This window comes from Ursus maritimus, unplaced genomic scaffold (assembly GCF_017311325.1).
Source record: "Ursus maritimus isolate PB19 unplaced genomic scaffold, ASM1731132v1 scaffold_6, whole genome shotgun sequence".
NCBI classification, from domain to species: domain Eukaryota; kingdom Metazoa; phylum Chordata; class Mammalia; order Carnivora; family Ursidae; genus Ursus; species Ursus maritimus.
In genome coordinates, this window is record NW_024426774.1 from 82,679,710 (window position 1) to 82,701,869 (window position 22,160).

Sequence of the window (22,160 nt, forward strand, 5' to 3'; positions counted from 1 at the left end):
AGCAGGAACAGCAGGGCTGAGGATGTGGTGGTTTGCCCCCTTTGTTCGGATGTTGTTGGCTTGGCGTGAAATACGCAACCACTTGCAATTTGAGCTTAAAGGTGGATGATTCTGAGGTCCCAGTGGAAACATGTTGATGAATAGGGTAGGTCTGATCCAAAGAGGCATGAACACTAACCTCAGCTAATTCTGGCAGGGCTGCCAAGCAAGGTTGGTGGGCTCCTTTATCAGCAGATGAGAACAGCTAAAATTTCCATTCCTTCTGTTGATTACCAAATATTTATACAGACACACACATCCACATTTTATATGGGTTCATGCATGTGAGTATGTGGGCCAAGGATGGGATTAGAGAAATCAGAATCAGAAGGAGCAACAGAAGCTGGAAATGTGATTCTTTTAAAACAAGTTTGTCTGTGTGTGTATGTGTGTGTGTGTGTCTCTGTGTGTTTTATTTTGCCATATATAGTGAAGTGGAGCAAACAGTGGACTTTTAATCTTAGAAGACTAGGCTTTAACCTCAGCTTGATCATTTCTAGCTGTGCATTTGTTGGCAAATTATTTAAATGTTCTCTTCTCAAATTTCTTTTCTCCCTTTTTGGTAAATTTTTGTAGAGCACAGGTTGCAAATGTTTATTTGAATATAATCAGTGTAATAACTTCTTCCACCCCCTGCATTATTTTCCTTGTTTTTTTTGAATCCCAACAATGTAATTACTTTCCTTCCAATTAGTTAAGAAAGATTGTTTACACTGCTTCATGTTTGGGAATGAGAAGCCCTAATCTGGCCCTTGGCTTAGTTTCATCTAGCCCGCAGAGCTCATGTTTAAATAAAAGAGTTCACACCTTCAACATTTTCAAGTTGTAAACTCCTCTAAGTTGTTTCATTTTAAGTGATTTTTAAAAGTGTGGTAAAATACATATAATACAAGCTTTACCATTCCCACCATTTTTAAGTGTACAATTCAGTGGCATTCAGCACATTCCCAATATTGTATAACCAATACCACTATCCATTTCCAGATTTTCTTCATTATCCCAAATATAAACTCTACCCGTTGAACAATTCCCCATTCCCCTTCTCCCCATCACAGGGCGAGGTCTGAACAAAGGAGCTTCTGTCCTCCTGGAGTTTGGGACCTGGCACGGAAGCTCGTGGAAGTGTTCTGTTTCACCAACCCGAAAGCTCTCCAAATTGGGTTTTTATGGAGGCTTCATTACATAAGCATGATTGATTCAACTTCCAGGCCCCCACTCCCTCCCCAGAAATCAGGGGGTGGGATTGAATGATCCTATTTAAAGTTAGTTCTCCTGGCAACCAGCCCCCCAACCTTAGGTGTTTTCCAAAAGTCACTTTATTAACATAACAAAAGACACCTTTATGTTCTCATCACCTAGGAAATTCCAAGGGTTTTAGGAGCTCTGCTCCAGAACAAGGAGGACCAAATATATATTTCTTACTATAAATATTAATATGGCACCAGGCAACCACCATTCTACTTTCTGTTTCTATGCATTTGACTACTCTGGGTACCTCATATAAGTGGAGTCATACAATATTTGTTTTTGTGTGTGTGTCTGGATTCTTTCACTTAATGTAGTGTTTTCAAAGTTCATCCATATCATAACATGTATCAACATTTCATTTCTTCTTAAGCCTGAGTAATATTGGGTGGGATGTAGATACCACAGTGTGTTTATTTGTTCATCTGCTGGTGGATACTTGGGTTGTTTCCACCTTCTGGCTATTGCGAAAAATAAACAGCCCAAAGCTCTTGCTATGAACGATGTTATACAAAAATATGTTTGTGTCCCTGTTTTCAATTGTTTTGGATATATATGCAGAAGTGGAATTGCTGGATCATATGGTAATTCTGTGTTTCATGTTTTGAGGAATTTCCAACCTGTTTTCCTCGGTGGCTGCACCATTTTACATTCCCACCAGCAACACTAAGTGCTCTAATAGCTCCGCACCCTTACCAACGTTTGTTATTTTATGTCTACTTGTTTGTTTAAAAGTTTATTTATTTATTTGACAGAGAGAGAGAGAGCACAAGTAGGGGAAGCAACAGGCAGAGGGAGAGGGAGAAGTAGGCTCTCCACTGAGCAGGGAGCCCGATTCAGGGCTCGATCCCAGGACCCTGGGATCAAGACCTGAGCCCAAGGCAGCTGCTTAAGGACTGAGCCACCCAGGGGCCCTGGTGTTTTGTTTTTTGTTTTTGTTTTTGTTTTGTATAATAGCCATGTTAATGGATATAGAGTGGTATCTTATTGTGGTTTTGATTTGCAGTTCCCTAGTGGCTGATAATGTTGAGTATCTTTTCATGAGCTTATTGGCCATTCCTATATCAGTATATCTTGTTTGGAGAATGTCTATTCAAGTCTTTTGTCCAGTATTGAGTTGGGTTCTTGGTTTTTTGCTGTCGTTGTTGAGCTGTAGAAATTTTTTATACATTCTGGATATTAATCCGTCATTAGATATATGTTTTGCAAATATTTTCTCTCATTTCATGTGTTGTCTTTTCACTCTCTTCATTGTGTCCTTTGATGCATAAAAGTTTTTCATTTTGATGAAGCCAAATTTATATATATATGTGTATATACATATACGTATACATATATATATATATATATGTTTGTTGTTGTTGCCTGTGCTGTTTAAGTGATTGTTAAACAAGTATTTAGTAAATGTTTTTGTTATACCTTTGAGAAAACAAAACCTTATTAAAAGACAAAATTCAAGTGTTAAAGATCCTAATCGACTTTATTCAATGATTCATGAATATCTATTAGAGAGAAGAGTTATATAAAATGAAAGATTTTTCTAGGAAGAAGTGAGCAGGACAAAAAAGTTACCAGCAGAGAGTTGATTGTTTGTGGCAAGGTCACCTTCCTTTAGGGGACAGCAGGGGTCGATTGAGCAGATTACCTCACTAGTGTTGACCAGGTAATTCCAGATTGACTGGTTTTGGATTTCATTCCCAGGAGAGATTGAAATTGTAATTGGATTAGGTATTGAGTCTTGGTTTGGTGATATGGGTTTAGCACGAGAGACTCCATTCTGGGCCTAGTATCTGTCTTTTCACACTCTCCTTATCCCCAGTGTGGTTGATCAGGGAGAATCGGCCGTGCAGAGTGGTCTTGCTGATCCTGCCCGTCCTAGCATTTCTTTCCTGCACCTGAGTTGACATAAATGCTGCAGTTTTTCCTTGGCGTCTTCATTTGATAGTCGAGTGGAGAGTTTAGTTGAACAGCAAACACCACTATTACATGCTGGCGTTTGTGTTTTTATCAGTTAAACCAGTAATTTGATTTAATAATATTCTTCATTTCATTCAAACAAAATATGTATAATTGTGTAAGTAATAACATTTAGAAGTATACAGGCATGTATTGATAACTATGAAGTTGGTTTTTCATTCAGTCATTTTTTAAAAAATTCCACTCAATTCTTTTTTTTTTAATTTGAAAGTTAGGTGTTCTCCAAGGAAAAAAATAAAATATTGGTCCCCACTGGCTGTCATTTACTTTAATGCTAATGTGTTTTCCTGCAACATGCAGCATTTAGTTTTCCCTGAAAATAAATAATACATTTCCCACACTTTAAAGATCCGATTACCTAACTCATCCCACACTTATTCTTCAGCTTCTCCTTCCCACCCTTTGAGATCTTTCAGAAACTTGAAAAGATTTTTTTTTTTTGCCTTAGTTGAAAACATAAGTACTTTGACTGAAGGTAGATCCCAGGCAGGGCCAATCTAAATTTTTATATCACTGACTGAATTAGCCAATAAAGTTTAAACTCTGAAATACCAAACTCCTGTGTTTAAGTCTTATAAAAAGTATAGCTGTTCTCAGATTCTACCTCCACACTACTAAAAGGGCAGGTGGTCGGTGTCCTGAGTTGTGCGCTGGTTCCCAATGTCAGGGGTTGTGTATGCAGATACGTAGATGTGTACATGTGTCACGGATAAACAACAACCCAAATTAGAGCCTCTATTGAAGAAAGAACAATTTGCACATTCATGAGTTAAATTTTAATTTAGAAATTTATAGCCAAGTATGTGTTTTCTTATAACCAATAAGAAGTACATATCTCTATTGTTCTGCAGATGTGTTTGGATTTCAAATGTCTCACATTTTATACTGGTAAGCTAGGTTCAACATATCTACCTTGATTTGGTAACCATTGTTTTAATAGCATATGAATGTATAATATTAAGAGATTAAGCTTGGAAATGGAGACCAAAAAAAAAAAAATCCTCAATGTTCAAAGATGGGATTAAAAAATGTGTTAAAAATGTACTTATTTGACTTTCCTTGTTATGTGTAAGAAACAGTACAGTAAGAGAGGTTTAGGGCACAGTGTAATGCTCCTGTGTGGCTGGTGGAGATGTTGAGAATCCACTAGGAAAATGCACAGCAGGCAGTCAGCATGAGGCCCAGTGCATAGGATGGAGAAAGGGAAGTGGGATATGACAGAGGAAGGAGTAGGGTCCAGCTCAGGCTAGGCCATGTAAGTGACTTGGGTTCTGGCCAGAACAATGCAAAACCATTCCAGGGTTTCTGGAGGCAAAGTGACATGATCTGAAAAGACTGCGTTCTCCATAGGGTTGAGAAGAGGTTGAAAGGGAGGAAGACCAGGGAGACCTGTGAGAGGGGGGCTCCAGGGAGTGGAGAAGAGATGAGGCAGGAGTCTGCCAGCAGTGGCTATGGAGGCTAGCTGTGTGGGGAGCAGTTTACTCCACTGTGTAGGTCCTGGGACCCATCACAAAGAGAGACAACATTAAAAAAGCAAGTTTGGGGGAGTGGTAGTGCATCCCAAGTGCATCCCAAGTTCGGTTTACCCATGCGGAGCTTGAGGTGTTGCAGGAGGCAGATGTGAGGGGCTGACCCCGAGAGAGCTCCATTCCACAACTCAGAGCTCATGGGACTGCTGGAGTGAGAGCCTAGTTCTGACTCCAGAGCTTAGGTCTCCTGTGAGTGAGACTTAACCTCTGTCCTATGGTCGTAGTGTGAAAAGGGAACTAAGGCTGAACTTGAACTCAAGACTTTCCCATTTAAATCTAGTTTTGGGGGGGGCCTGAGTGGCTCAGTGGGTTGAACATCTGGCTCTTGATTTCAGTTCAGGTCATGATCTCAGGGTCCACGAGTTGGGCTTTGTGTTCAGCAGGGAATCTGCTTGAGATTCTCTCTCTCCCTCTTCTACTGTCCCTCCCCCTGCTCGAGTTCTCTCTCTCTCTCTCAAATAAATAACTAAATAAAATCTTTTAAAAAATCAATCAATTAATCAATCAATCAATCCAGCTTTTTTCACTTACAAACTAGTGGGGCATTCTTAGGCAAGTCATATAAACATTCAGAGCCTGTTTCCTCATCTGTAATCTGAGACTATGGTATCTGCTCCTCTTGCCTCAATGCTTTGTAAATGCTATTTGCTTTAGAAGTGTAAGTTATCATGGAAAAGGCAGCATAACAGCAAAAAGGTTTCACTTAGAGGTTCACTCCTAAGACTTGGATTCAGGAACTGACTGTATGGCCTCTGGGAAGTGACCTAAACTGTCTGCTTTTACTCCTCTGTGAAATATAGATAACGCTAGTTATGAAGAACTAGTATATTTTGTTGTGAGGTCAAATTATGTAATACATAAGAAAGTGATTTAAGAGCTCTAATGAGAAATGTAAGTGTTGTTCATACCCTCACAATGATTAATGCTGACTTATTTCACGTAACTGAAGGAAATGATAAATGAGTCACAATCTTTTTCAGGCCCTCCTGTGGATGGTGACCTAGATTTGTAAGTCTGATCATCTGAACTATGGACATGGTGAATCTATTTGGTACCGTTTTCTTTGAGTAACGTAAATGGAGATTCATAGGCCAAACCTATGAAGATATAGGTTTTACTTTATTCACTTCATGCTTTTATGGAATAAATTGTATCAGACATTTCATAGTAGCATCATGTATTTATACATATAAGTACACTTTAACACATAAGTAACATGGTATTTATAAAATAGACAGATTTTCAAGATTAAATTTTGAGGTGTTTTTACCCTGCTTGCTTTTTTTCAATTTTAAATACATAGCTTTGCAATCTTGGTGAAGATAACTGACATGGAATTGTTGTGATATATGTACATATACATTCATTTTAATATATTGTTCCCGAGAACTACTATTTGGTTTGATTTTCCTTCAATTTTCAGAAGGTTTACTGCTTGTCTATTAGCTTATTTCTTACATTTGTCTTTTATGTCTTCAATTACGTGGGGGTTTTTATCTTGTGTAAGGCATTTGGAATGAAATGTTGGAGACCTTGCTCTATATCTTTTGATGAGTGGGGTCTGCCTGACAATTAATCAGAGCATGGTGATCTGTTTACAGCCAACGGCAGTGTATCATGCATGCTACAGTGTTCGGGAGAAGATGCGTTACAGTGCTCTCCGTTTGTCTCTGTGTTCCCTTCCTCCCATTCTCTGCATGGCTCACCCAAGCCACTTTTCAGCCCTCTCATTAGTTTGTTGAAATTTACATCAGAAGATTTTTTTGGGGGGAGGGCAATCTGTGTTATTACATAAAGGTAATAATTCTCTTATTGCTGGGACATCAAATATCAGTAATATTGGAAATTCAGGATAAGGTGATGGTTAGGAGCATAGGTTTTAGAATCAGAAAGCCTTGTCTGTACCATTTATTGGCTGCATGACCTGAGCAAGTCACTTCACTCACTTGGCAAAAATAGTGCATGTTTGCACAGGCTTCATCAGCCTTGCAAATCAAGTTGTTGTAAACCTGTCCTGGACACAAGTTATTAAAGTAAGTGCTGGCTGCTACAACAGATAAACACCCAAATCTTTGTGGATTAACAGAGTAGAATTTATTTCTCACTCACTAAAAGTCCAATTGCTGGTGAGGCTCTGCTCCATGCAGTCATTCAGAGGCCCAGGGTGACAGAAAATCTGCCATCTTCAACATGTGTCTTTCCATGTTATCCTGGGCATCAGCATCCAATTAGAAGGTACGAAGAGAGCAAGGAGGATCATTTGGAAATTCTCATGGGATGGCCTGGAAATGTACACCACTTGCATCCACTTGTCCTTTGTCACTGTTCAGTGAACAGCCAGAAAGCCCGGAAAATGTAGTCTAGCTACATCCAAGAGGAAAAAGAAATTATTGGTGAACACCTCCTCAGTATTCACCACAGTGGATGACATGAAAGAAATAGACATATGACACTTGCTTTCAAGGTATAGGCTAGTGAAAGAGGTGAGAATAACACATATGAAGCCATTTAAGAATAATCATGCGCTAAATGGAAGAACACTTGACGTTAGATGCTGGGGGAGCTACAAGCAAAGACATCACAGTGGGCTAGATTAAGTACAAAAGGTCTTCCTGGAGGAGGTGGGACTTGACATTTGATATAAGATTTGAGTTTGTTCTTAAAGACCAGTGAGATTTGAACATGTGGAGAGGAGGGCAAAGGTATTGGGATTCATTTACCAGGATGAGAAAAAATTTATCCTGATGATTTCATTCACTGTTTTATATGGGTACCTTGCGTAGGTCAGGAAAGAAAAGCCAACGAACACCAGTGGGCTGATGATTATTTTCCTAAGCTGGTATAAGATAAGTAGGCATATCCAAGTCCTACTTGATGTGCATTCCCATGGCATATATCATTTCATGGGTCCACAAAGTGCAGACACTAAAACTTTAATCTATGTACATCCCAGAGATATTGTGAATGTGACTCCATGAACACAACCTACCACTTATTTGACATCTTCCTTTGGATGTTTGAAAGGCGTCACAGTCTTAATTGTGGGGAGATCCCTTGATTGCCCACAACGCCCAAACCTGTTCCCCATCTCAGTGAAAGGCACTAGCTCAGGCCAAAAACTAGGAGACGCCCTGGATTTCTGTTCTCCTATCCTACTTCACACACATTCCATCTTTAAATTCTTCCACTTTACTTTTAGGATAGATCCTGGATCTAATTATGTCTCACCTTCTTCACAACTATAGTCCAAGATACCATCAATACACCTCCCTGGTTCTACTCTGGACCTCCTATAGAGAATTTTTCATATAGCAGCTATAGTGAGCTTTTTAAAACTTAAATTAAATCCTTTACTCCCTGGCTCTAACTCTTCAATGATTTCCTATAACTTTCAAAATAAAATCCAAGCTTCTCACATACAAAGAGCTAATCTGCTGTCATTCTCCCTCATGATCAATATGGTCATTGCCCATAAAAGCTCCTTGGGGCTTTTGCACTTGTGGTTCTTTTCAGGCGGAACTGTCTTCCTCACTGCGTGTGGATGTGTGTTCAAATGTCAGCTCCTGAAATAAGCCTTCCCAGACTTTCTACCTAAAAGAATCCGTCTCCCCCCCAGGATAACCTCTATACCCTTACCATTTTTATTTTTCTTCTTGGAAATAATCCGTGGTTAGTCCATATTTTCCCGCTTGTCTGTTTTGTCTTCCCCAATAGTCCATGAGGACAGAGGCCTTGCCCATTGTATTCATCTCTATTCCCAGGACTTAGAACACTGTGTGCACAAAGCAGATAGGCAGCAAAAGATCTCTAAGCGAACTGGGGCGCCTGGGTAAGTTAAGTGCCTGACTCTTGATTTTGGCTCAGGTCATGATCTCAGGGCTGTGAGATCAAGCCCCAGGTCGCCTCCACACTTAGTGATTCACTCCCCCAAGATTCTCTCCCTCTGCCCTTCCCTACCGGCATCCCCCCACCTCCCCACACCCCACTAATGCACACACTCTCTCTTTCTTTCTTTTCAAAAAAAAAATTTATGCTATTAGTCCAAAACTTTGAGACTACAATGTCTTCCCTCTAGGAATATCTCTCTAGGATTAGGTGGAATGTTTGGGAAATGCTAATGATCTCAGAAGTGCATAAAGAACAGTACAATGATTTCAAATAGTGTTGGAAACTCTGTATTTTCAACATATTGGGTCTTTGTGGTAGGGATCCTGGGATGAGTCAGAATCCCTGTGTTCTGGTCCCTGCTGGGCCTCCAAATGTATCTGGATTACTTGAGCCTCAGTTTCTTCATACTCAAAATGAGGGAGTTGATCTTCATGATCTCTTTTTAAGATCCCTACCAAACTAATGTCTGTAAAAGCATTTAAAAAAGAGCAGATATGATAACACTTCATTTGAAAAATATTTAAGAAAATATGTATTAGGCAGCATTCAATAAAGGAACCACTAAGAACCACTGTTTCACAAATATATGAAAAGATATTTGTTACAGGGACTTGACCTTAAGCAATTGGATCAGCATTCTCCGTAAGCCTGTCGACTTTGTCTGTGGTGCCAGACCTTAAAGTCCACAGAGCAGGCGGATGGATGGGAAGACGGGTGTAAAGCAGGGGAGACCGAGGACAAGCTGGAGCCCATGGGGATACACTGCACCTGCCTGTTCTTATTGACTCTGACCTTGTTGGTTTGGGTCCTGCAGGACAATTGGCATCCTTTGTTGGGTAGCTAAATACCAGGCCCAGGAGTTGGAACAAGTGTAGAAGGATCCTGGGGGAAGGTGGGGGCAGTTTCAGTCCTGTCTGCTGCCCTAGGCCAACAAGGATCTAACACGTAACGGACAACATGTACCAGCTACCAGATGGCTGCCCCTTCACTTCTACCCTTAGGATCTTGCATAGGAAGGTCTCTTGTGCCCCACCTTAACCAGAAACATATAAAGAAGGAAATTTGGGAATAGTAGTCCTGCTGAGCCAAGCAACAAATGATAAAGCCTCCATGAAGTAGATTTGTGATTACATGAACTAATAGTTTCAAGATTATGAAGGAAGGAAAAATTCTCTTTTGTGGGTCTTTCAACTTCAGTGATCAATTTGAACCTGTCAGTGTCGTAATAAAGAAACACATGCATGGGCAGAGAGAGGCAGGTACAACTCCACCTTTTTTCTTTCCTTGGGGAGTCACTGGGGCATCCTATCCGATGGATCCAGAAGGGGAAGGGGGCCATCCTTTGTGTTTTATTGATGAAAAATCTAAGGCCTGGTAAAGTTCCATATCTTGTCCAAGGTTCCACACACACATAGTTGACCTTTGAAAATAGCACTCAGAAATCTTGAACACCAATCCTGAATTCTTTATATTATCTCCTCCTTACCCTCCAGGAACACTGGCTGGGGGTATCCTCTATTCAATCATGGGGTAGAGCTAGGCACGCCTTCCATAACCAAGGACAGGGCACTCATAAACACAAAGGGCCTGCTGCCAAGGAAAAGTGGCTTATCTTTCCTTGGGGCTGTAGGACCTCATGTTCCAGGAGCCTTGGAGAGATGAGTGGTGACACGGCCAGTGGAAGAAGAGCCAGAATCACCCCTTTGTATTCTCTGTAACCCAAAATACAGAAGACAGAGCCTGCCTGTGTCGACAGGCCCCAGAATTTTATCCCCACACTGTAAGTTCAAACAGAGCCATGGGCCTGCTGGGGACTAACTTGGATTGATATGCAGTGGGAACTGGTTAGCAGCAGCTACCGGCAACCCCACAGCAACCTCTCTGTACTGCAGCCAATCAAGGCTCCTTGAGTAAATGTTTCACCAATAGTTAAATTGGAAAGGTTTTCTTTTTTTAATGCAAAAGCGGAATCTCCACAGAGTAAGTGTTGATTAGCTTGTCCTAGTATGATATTTTAGTTTCATTGGTATTTACCATGATTATCAACTTGACTTTTATAACTGTGGTCTTTTGTAACTTCCTCAGTTTGTACGCACATAAACCAAAAAATAAACTGAAATTCCTAGAATACAAAATGGCACGGGAAAGGCAGCAATTACTTGGGCTAGGCCCACTTCAGGGCCAGGCCTCTCATTCCATGTCTCATGCCTTCCTAGCTGAGGTGGGACTGGGGCTTCCAGGTATGGGGGTTATGGAGTCACACACTGAGTCGTTGTGTCCTCTGTAGCAGGCATGGTACTTAGGAGCTGTGGGCTGGATGTGTTGACTGATCATAACTGTCAGAAAGAATTATAAAAAGTGATGGTCCTTCAGATAGCTCTGAAAGCATGCAGTCAGCCAGGAATCTCAGCAAATGCAAAGAAGGGATATCATTTCTCAACAGAGCGTTCCTCTTTCTAGGGAAATTCTTGAACACAAACTAGCTAGTTAAATGAATTAACACAGAAATAAACACCTCCAATTAAGTATAAGGCCTACTTATAAATTGTCTATTCTGCAAAAAGTAGTTTTCTAGAGTCTTAACAGCATAGAAAACAACCCAAACAACAGCACAACACCACACATCTGTCTATAGTTTACTGTTAACTTTGCTCTGGATTTCCAGGTATGGCGTTAGGCATCTTTTGAAATATCCACAGTCATTTGGTCCTAATTATGACCAATAATATACCTGGTAAGAAGTTTGTTAAGATTTAGACTATAACTGGGGCCATAGATTACGCATTTTCTATACGCAAAGCTAAGGGGCCTGATAGGAATATCTGCCTAAGACCTGACATGTTGAAACAAAGAACAGCTAGGAAACAGGGAGGAATTAGCCAAGTTTGGGCAGAGTGAATGAACATAGAACCAATCCTTAAAAATCTAAAGACCTATTTCATAGAAAAAGGATTCAGTTTGACTGGCAGCCTCAGAAAGCAGAGTTAGGACAACAGGTAGAAGCTTTGAGAAGGCAAATGCCAGCTTAGTATGCTGGAGCCGCATGTTACAGCCAGAATTGCTCAAAGAGCAAGGTTGATGGGGAAATGGTGAGTTTCCATCATAGCATGGGCACTGTGTCAGCCAAGATTCTTAGGTTTCCAGCAATTGAAACACTGAATAATTTTTAAAAATATGAAAATAAACATAACATAAACATAAATATATAAATATAAATATTGGTGGGAGCTCAAGTAGCCCACAGCATCTCAGGAAAAGATGAATTAGGTCTCAAATCAGAAACCAGGATAGCTCCAGGGACCTAGGTAGAAGAAACTGAGAAACTAATGGCTTATCTTTCTAGGGAGCCACCTTTGGATTGAATATGTTACTTGGCTCAGTTTAAGAGTTCAATTCTAAGCAGAAGCATTGATTTTCCTAGCTTAGATCACATGCCTTTCCTAAAGCATGTTCACCTTGACTATGTCATTCAGGGCAAGAGAGGGTCATGTGTGCAGTTGCACAGGTTGTGCACTGCACAGCTCTGAGGTTTCCATTTTTGTATGCTGAAAGGGTTGGTTCCCCAAATCAGAATGAATGCTGGGGGGCTAAATCAACAGATAAGTCAGGGTCATCATTTGTCAGAAAGGTTATAGGGAGCATCTAATAAGGAGTGCTTTATTTAGGTGGCATTTCAACCCTGAAAGATTCTTGTAGGAACTAATTTCTTTGGTCTTCTGCTAGTCTTGAGCAAGGCATGCTCATTCAACTGAGAATCAGGGTGTTTTGGCATTGTTTTGTTTCCAAATTAAGTGAAGGTGGAAACATAAATCTTTATATGTCAAGACTGAGTCTAGTCCTGAGCAATTCTTTCATCCTACTTTGCCATTACAATTGTCTTTCCTACTTCCTACCTTTTCCTCCTCCTTCTTGGTCTCCTGTGGGGCTTTGGTTCTTTTCTGTTGGTTCAGGAATGACACTGTCAAGTTGCATAATTAAAAAGGTTAACTGTCCTTTCAGGAGATGTTCAATTTCTTGTTTTGATGATTTTTGCACAGATATACACAAATCTCTCTATATTTGAAATATTTAAATTATTTGTATATGTTTTAAACTTCATTTCCAAGTATTTTACCTGCAGTTTAGTTATTTCCCATCTTTAGGCTGATATTCCATTTTGACCTTGTAAATTCCTGCTGTGCTGGCCTTCGAAGAAAAAGGAGTTCTGCTGAGCTGGCAGGAACTGACAGCCATCTCTCATCCCACAGTGCACAGGGGCAATAATTGCCCAAACAATGCTGAGCAGTCCCACACTGCTGGCTAAGTGCTGGCATTAGAATCAAACTCAATTTTCTTTCTGAACATAGACCTCCAAATATGGTGTTCTAAAACATTATTAAGCTCTTCCTTCTGGCATTCCAATTTTGATAGGGAGAGTGAAAAAAACTTTGCTCAATATGTAATTCTGGCATTATATGTTGTGAAATACAACTTTTTATCTTAAGAACTTTACCGAGAAATAATTTATACACTGTAAAATTCAATGTACTGTTCAATGAGTTTTGGTACATTTATAGAGATGGGCAACTGTTGTCACAAAAAAAAAAAAAGGAAAGGAATGAGAAAGAAAGGAAAAGAAAGAGAAAAGAAAAGAAAGTAAAGAAAGAAAGGAAAAAAAACAAAGAAAATAAAAAAAAAAAGAAAGAAAACCCGAGACTGTTTTCTTAGTTTCTGCCGAGTTGATCTGATCCTAGATCATCAAATACGTGGAGCTATATGAGGGCAGACAAATGTTGAAACATATTAAATAATGTAAAACTCTTCTTCAACTACATTCTCTTCTGGGGATCACATGATTTTATTATGTAATATTCTGCAAGGACATGTCATCTGGACCACTTACAGATTAATTAACCATTCTCTTGATTTATTCCTAATTCTTTTAAGTGTGCTTTAGTTTCATTGTTTCCACCTCAGCTTGGCCTACCTCTGAAAGGAACATCTGTGGTGATTTTTAATTATCCTAGAACAATATTCTCCCCAAGCTGACACATGCGGGGCTCGCACAGTGTCTATAAAGTATCCTGGGGTTCATTTTTAAGACCTTTGCCCAGGGTACATACATAAAAGAATTGGCAGGGAACCAAAGTTTTGTCTCTCCATACAAGCAAGGTTGGAGCCAAGTCACAGATCAAAGAGGGAAAGAAGAAAGAAAACGGGCTAAGGTTCCGTTTTGAACTATCCACCTCTGAATAATACCAACTTCCTCTCTTGCAGATCACTGGCTTTCCATGAAAGGATTTAAAGGGGATAATTAAAAGTAGGCACTCCTCACTGCTGCACAGGATGATTTTCCCTTGGTCTTATGTATTATTCTACCCTTGTGATTCTCAAAGATCTTCATCCATGCTGAACTGGGTCCTATAAAAACAGATTGGAAAATCTAAAATCTTCCTTTAGGGTCTGTGTGTGTGTGTATACATACACATTTTTGGATATATAATACACATATACACACTATCTTATGTAATATAAATATACATATATGAAAAAAGACTATTAACAAACAAGGAAAGGAATAATAATTACAGAATTGAGAACAGTGGGAGGAGAGCCAGAGAGATAGAGTACAAGATTAGATGCAATGATTCTTAAGAAATAGGGTTTGGGTTCTTTATTTTATTATAATGCTTCATAATCTATGTTCCCCCTCTCTCTCCAGATACATGTATCAACTATTATATACATTTTCAGAAAGAATAATATTTCATGACCAACTAGCACTTATCAAAGGAATACATGAGTGGTTCAATATTAACACACTTACTTATGTAAATCCCTACATTACTTATTAAAGGATTAAAAAATACATAATTATCTCGATTCCAAAAAAGCAATGGTCAAACTCAACCATTTCTGATAAAAACGTTCAGTGAACCTTAAAGAAGGAAATTTCTTTAATTTCACAAAGACTGTCAGAAAACGGCAGGAAATATCATATTAATGGTGAAACACAGAGTCATTCCCCTGGAGCCTGGAAGAAGAAAATCTGCTCATTGTCACCATTCTAATGAAAGGTGCAATAAAAAAAAATAAATAAATTAGGAATAATAACGATGGGAAAAAAAGAAAAATTGGTATCATTTGCAGATGACATGTGATTTACGTTGACATCGAAAGGAAAATAATGACATTGTTCTGCAAGATGGCTGATTAAGATCAATACACAAAAACCAACAGCTTTCTATACCCTATTAAAACCACTTTAAGACATAATAGAAAACACATCCCTTTCACACAGAAACATGAAAACCTATAGAAAAACTTGAAAAACTTTGTTGAAAGACCACAATGAAGGTAGTGAAATTTACAGACATAGTGTGTGTCTGAATATAAATACTCAATATTGTTTATTCAACAAATTTTATTTAACCCGTAGTGTGTATCAGGTTTTTTTCCTACATACTGATGATAACACAGGAAAAAATAACTCTTGCAATGGAGGAGTAACAGATATTACACAAAGAATTAAAAGTAAATGGTATATCATATAGTGATAAATATTATGGAATAAAAACAAGGCAGTCAAAAAAGATTGGGAGTACAGAATGGGGAGGGTGGGGGTTGCTATTTAAATATGATGGTTATCAAAGTTCTTTTTTTATTTTTTATTTTTATTTATTTTTTAAAAGATTTTATCTATTTATTTGAGTGAGAGAGAGAGAGCATGAGCTGGGGGTGGGGGAAGGAGATGCAGAGGAAGAAGCAGATTCTTCACTGAGCAGGGAGCCCAACCTGGGGCTCGATCCCAGGACCTGGAGATCATGACCTGAGCTAAGGCAACCACTTAACCGACTGAGGTACCCAGGCACCCCATCATCAAAGTTCTTATCAGAGAAGTGATATTTTAGCAAAAATAGTAGCAGATGAAGAGTATGCATGTGGGAGGAACCCCACCACAAGATCCCTGGGCAGAGGCATGCCTTGTTAGTTTTGAGCTGCAGAGCAAAGAGCAGTGAGTGGGGAGGTATGGTGACCCGGGACCGGGTGGTAGAGAGCCACATAGGTTGCTCTAAGAACTTGGCTTTCAGGGGCAGCTGGGAGGCTCAGTTGATTAAACAGCTGACTCTTGATTTTGGATTTTGGCTTAGGTCATGATCTCATGGTCCTGGAATGGAACCCCAAATTGGGCTCCATGCTCAGGGGAGTCTGCTTAAGATTCTCTCTCTCTTCCTCTGCCCCTCCGTCTGCACTCTCTCTCTCTCAAATGTATAAATAAGTCCTAAAAAAAAATAAGAACTTGGCTTTCACTTTGAAAAGGATGTAAGATACTGATGGATTATGAGTACAGGACTGACATGATCTAACTTGTATTTTTAAGAGAACTGCTCTGTTACGTTGAGAAAAGACTCAACAAAGGGAACTGGTGATGAGAGCTGGTGACTTCTTAACTGCTAGTTAAGAAGTCGTTGTGACAGTGCAGGGTAGGATTGAACTGCCTGAGAAGTGGTCAGGTTCTGGGTTTCTGTTAGAGAAAGGGCCAAAAGAAATTGTTGACAGATTGGATGTGGGGTCTGTAAAAGGAGGGAGGAGTCAGGGATGGACCTGATGGTGTTTATGTTCAGCAAACAGGTTTCATTTACTGAGGGCAGGGCTATGGCTTAACTTCCTGAGGAACCTCCTTACTGCTTTCCAGAGTGGCTGCACCAATTTACAAGCCCACACTGCACTGGGGTTCTCTTTTCTCCACATCCTCATCACACTTGTTATCCCTTGTTTGCTTTAATTTTTGTTTTTCTTACTGATAGCCATTGTAACAGGTGTGAGGTGCTATCACATTGTGACTTTGGTTTGCATTTCCCCGATGACTAGTAGTATAAACACATTTTCATGTACCTGTTGGCCATTTATAGTGTTCTTTAGAAAAACGTCAATTCACTTCCTCTGCCCATTTTTAACCAGATTGTGCTTTTGCTGTTGAGTTGTGTGAGTTCTTTATATATTTTGGGCGTTAACCCCTTGTCAGATATATGATTTGCAAATATTTCCTGCCATTTAGTAGGTTGCCTTTTTGTTTTGTTGTTCGTTCTTTTCTCTTCTCTTCTCTTTTTGTCCTCCCCCCTTCCTTTCTTTTCTTTTCTATTTTCTTTCTTTCTTTCTTTCTTTCTTTCTTTCTTTCTTTCTTTCTTTCTTTGGAGAATCTTCTTAGTTTGATGTAGTCCCACTTAATGATTTGTGCTTTTGGTGTTTGTGCTTTTGTTGTTAAATCCTAGAAATTATTACCAAGATCCATGTCGGGGAGCTTTTTCCAATATTTTCTTCTAGGAGTTTTAAGGCTTCAGGACTTATTTTTTATATATATATATATATATATGGGTTTATTTCTGGACTATCAATTCTGTTCCATTGGTCTATATGTCTGTTTTATGTCATTACCATGCTGTTTTTATACCATAGCTTGCAGTATAGTTGGAAATCAGGGCCTGTGATGCCTCCAGCTTTACTCTTTCTCAGGATTGATTTGACTATTCAGCGTCTTTTGTGCTTCCATATTAATTTCATGATTTTTTTTCTATTTCTTTGAAAAATGCCATTAGAAATTTTTTAGAGATTCCATTGAATCTATAGACGGTTTTGGAGAGTGTAGACATTTTAACAATATTAATTTCTCCAATCTATGAATACCAGATGAGTTTCTATGTCTGTCTTTGTCAGTCTTTCATCAAAATCTCATAGTTTTCGATATTCAGATTTTTCATCTCCTTGGTTAAATTTATTCCAAAGTATTTTATTGTTTTTGAGGATATTGGGAATGGGGTTATTTTCTTTATTTCGTTTTCAAATATTTCATTGTTAGTGTATAGAAACAGCTGATTTCTCTTGATTTTGTATCCTGCAGCTTTACTGTACTTGCTGATTTATTCTGACAGTGTTTTGATGGGGTCTTTAGGATTTTCTATATGTAAGATAATATCATCTGCAAAGACAATCTTACTTCTTCCTTTCCAATTTGGATGTCATTTATTACTTTTTCTTACCTAATTGCTCTGGCTAAGGCTTTCACTATTACGTTGAATAGGAGTAGCGAGAGCGGTACCCTTATTCCTGATCATAGAGAAAAAGCTTTCAACCTTTCACAATTGAGTATGACATTAACTGTGGACTTGTTCTATATGGTCTTTATTACACTGAAGTAAGTTTCTTCTAGATGCAATTTGTTGAGAGTGTTTATCATGAGAAGATGTTGTATTTTGTCAACTGTTTTGTCTGCATCTATTGAGATGATCATATTTTTTTAAATCTCTCATTCAATTAATATGGTGTATTACATTTATTGACTTATGTAGGCTGAACCATCTTGCATCCCTTGGATAAGTTCCAATTGATCATGGTGTATGATTATTTTAATGTGCTGTTGAATTCAGTTTGCTAATATTATTTTTAAAAAAATTTTGCATCTATGTTCATCAGGGATATTGGTCTGTGGTTGTCTTTTTTTTCTTTTCTTTCTTTTTTTTTTGGTAGTGTCTTTATCTGGCTTAGCTATCAGTGTGATGCTGGCTTCATAAAATGTGTTTGAGAGTGTTCCTTCCTTTTCAATTTTTTTGGAAGAGTTTGGGAAGGTTCAATATTAATTCTTTACATGTTTGGTAGAATTTGCCAGTAAGGCCATCTGGTCCTGAACTTTTTTTTGTTGCTGTTGAAAGTTTTTGTTCACTGTTTCATTCTCCTTACTTGCTATTGAACTGTTCAGATTTTCTGCTCCTTCATGATTCAGTCTTTGTAGGTCACATGTTTGTAGGAATTTATCTATTTCTTCTAAGTTAGCCAATTTGTTGTTGTGTAATTGTTTATGGTAGCCTCTTAGGATTCTTTGTTATTTCTGTGGTGTCCATTGTAATGCCTTTCTTTTGTTTGTAATTTTATTTCTTTAAGCATCCTTTCTTTTTTCTTAGTCCAGCTTAAGGTTTGTCAACCTTTTAAATCTTTTTTTAAAAAGTGGTCTTAGTTTTGTTGATCTCTTTGATCATTTTTCTGGTCTCTATTTCATTTATTTCTGCTCTGATCTTTGTTAATTCCCTTCTGCTAACTTTGGACTCAGTTTTTTCTTCTTTTTCTAGTTTCTTGAAGTGTGAAGTTGTTTATTTGAGATTTTTCTTGTTTCTTAATGTAGGCATTTATCTCTATGAATTTTCCTCTTAGAACTGCTTTTGAGGAGTTCCATAAGTTTTACTATGTTTGTTTCCATTTTTGTTTATTTCAAGATATCTCTTGATTTCCCTTTTGATTCCTTCTTTAACCCATTGGCTGGTCAAAAGCGTGTTATTTTCCATATTTGTGAATCTTCCCATTTTCTTCATTAGTGATTCCTATTTTCATAGCATTGTTGTTACAAAAGTTACTTGGGTTCATTTCAACCTTCTTAAATTTACTGAGACTTATTTTGTAAGTGATCATGTGCTCAGCCCTGGAGAAAGTTCCACATGTGGTTAAGAAGAATGTGTATCCTGATGCTGTTGGATGGAATGCTCCATATATGTCTGTTAGACCCATTTCCTCTAAAGTATGGTTCAAGCTCAACATTTCCTTGTTGATTTTGTCTGGGTGATTTGGCCATTGCTGAAAGTGGGGTACTTGAGTCCCTTACTATTACTACATTGTTGCTTGTTTCTCCCTTCAGATCTGTTAGTATTTGCTTTATATAATTAGATTCTATAGTTTTTCATGTATATATAATTATGATTGTTATATTTTCTTTACAAATTGACCCTTTTTAAATTATATAACGACCTTTTTTCTCTTTTACCATTTTTAGCTTAAAGTCTATTTTGTCTGATATAACTGTAGCTACTCCTGCTCTGTTTCTGTTTCCACTTGCATGAAATATCCTTTCACTTTAAGACCATGTGGTCCTTTAGCTGATGTGAGTCTCTTGCAGACAGCATATTGTTGGGCCTTGATTTTTTTATCCATCCAACCACTCTATGCCTTTTGATAGAAGAAGTCAATCTATTTTCATTTAGAGTAATTATAAGAAAAATATTTATGAAATATCATTAAGTGAAAATGTAAGTTGAAGAATTATATGTTATATACTTTTTAAATTTAGAATCTACATGAGTAATTAAAAAATTCATTTAATGATTTAAATTTAAATAACTCTATATCTTTAAATATTGTTTTATATTGCTTAAATTACCAATTTGATGAATACATTACTTAGTAAATATTAACATTGTTATCTTAAAAACAGTATTTCTTCTTCACATTTTATGCAAATTCTATCTTTTTTTGCAAAATTATGCTCTGCCAGTTATTCACACCTGAGGAATTCCTGAGACATCAATATGGCATTACTAGAACATCATGATTTGGTGGGTAGAGCTTCCTAAATTGGAAGGATAATGCGTAGAATAAAATAAACATGGTCAATATAGGCTTGGCCCTATGTCATATGTAATCAGTTTAACAAAATAAGACTGTATACCATAAATGTCATAATGTATAACAAAGTGGATTAAAGTTTAAAAGGAACTTTTCTGACTAGAGAGATAAGCTTCAGTTACCTGATCATTTGCCTCTTTCTCTGACAGTATGCTATGCTTTAAGGGATTAGTTTTGCTTTGTAGAAAAAGAGCTATATCAGAAGGAAAAACATCACAGTGTCCACATTACAGGAAGAATAAAATTTTAAAAATTTAGGAAATAAACTTGGTTATATAACTTGATAATAATTGAGTCAACAGATTAGTACTCACTAGCATTGTGTTTTCTTTGCACTACTAGTGTACATATGGGGAAGATATAAGTGGGGAAATTCTCATTATAAATTAAATGTTTGAGAAAAAGACTTGTCTTGGAATATATCATACATATTTAAAAGATATAATTATTTAAAATTATGACACCCTAGAATGTAGGAATAAGTTTAAGATGCTGTGACTGGTTTTTAAAGGAATATACTTAGTTATCTTTCACAAAATAAATATTTATTGAATATGTACCATGTGCACATAAATTTTGTGGTTTCAACTTTATACATTCAGAGTGGAAACTAACTAAAAAAATGTTTCTTTCTTTTCAACAGTTTTGCAAAGTGAATATCATGAGATATGAATCTATTGTTACTTGGGTCTACATTCTCAAGAGCTTTTCAGAGTGAGTATTCCTCTGCTGTGAATGTGATTTAGTGTTTAAATCTGCATTTTGGGGGCAGAGGGATTATAATAAGGCCCCTCAATGCAAATCAATATAAATCATTTCAGTGTTTGTAGAAACCCTGAAAATATTGGACCAACTTAGACTCATGGTATGCTGGTCTCCAAAATGGTAATTTCCTAATGAATTTTCATGCAAAATTTGACTCTTGGCATTTTACTGTAAATATTCACATTAGAATGAACCGATTTCCCCATCACCAAGATTTTATCTCCAAGATCATAAATGAAATAAAATTGCCATTATTAACAATAATACATAATTAGTGAGTATTTATTAGCCAGGCACTGTTCTAAAAGATTTATATAAATTAACTTACTCAACCTTCTCAACCATATTATCGAGACAATTCTTTCTGACCCTAGACGACTGAAGCAAAGGGTAGTATACATATTGCCCACAGACAGTTAAAAGAATAAACTATAAAAGACACCCAATTGAAAAACTTTCAAAGGATATAAATAGAAATTTCACAGGAAAAAAACAATGTGAAATGGTTAATAAACACAAAAGTAGCTTCTTTCATGAGTAATTAAAGGAATTCACATATATATAACCAGGTATCATCTTTCAGTTATAAAATAAGCAAAATTAGAAAACCATAACAACAACAACAACAACAACAACAACAAAAACCACAACAGGATTGGTAAAGGTGATAAATAAAAATGTGTACTTCAATTTAAAAGGAAAGTTAAATTTAACTCAGTTTCAACTAGACACTCAAAGAGGGAATTATGAACTGGAAAATTGTGTTGAGAAACTAAACTATAGTCATCCCAAAGAGATAAAGAGATAAAAATATATTTAATAGGCATGGAGCCATACTGAAAGGCTCCAGATACGCCTAAAATACTGAATAGACAAAATGGAGAAGTAACACTGTAGACCTAATGACTAAAAGTTTTCAATGATTAAAAAAAGAAAGTAAATCCTTTTCAATTCAAAATTCAAATATATCTTAGAAATGTATCCTGACAAATTGGTACAAACTACGGATTTGCAGATCTTAACCTAAAACTCTCACAGGGAAACTACAAAACACTAAGAATTAAGTTCATAGATTTAAAAACACAAAAAATATAATAGCGATACAGTCAGACTGACAAAATAACAGGAATAAAATCAGTTTATGTAGATACACAACATCTAAAGGTTACTTAAAGGAAAGTTGAAAGAAAGCTGATTCATTAAACCAAATGGAATTTAAGATGAAAGATAATGATAAAATGAAAAACCATCAAAAATATAACAATTGCAAACTAGTTATGAACCTGATGTCAT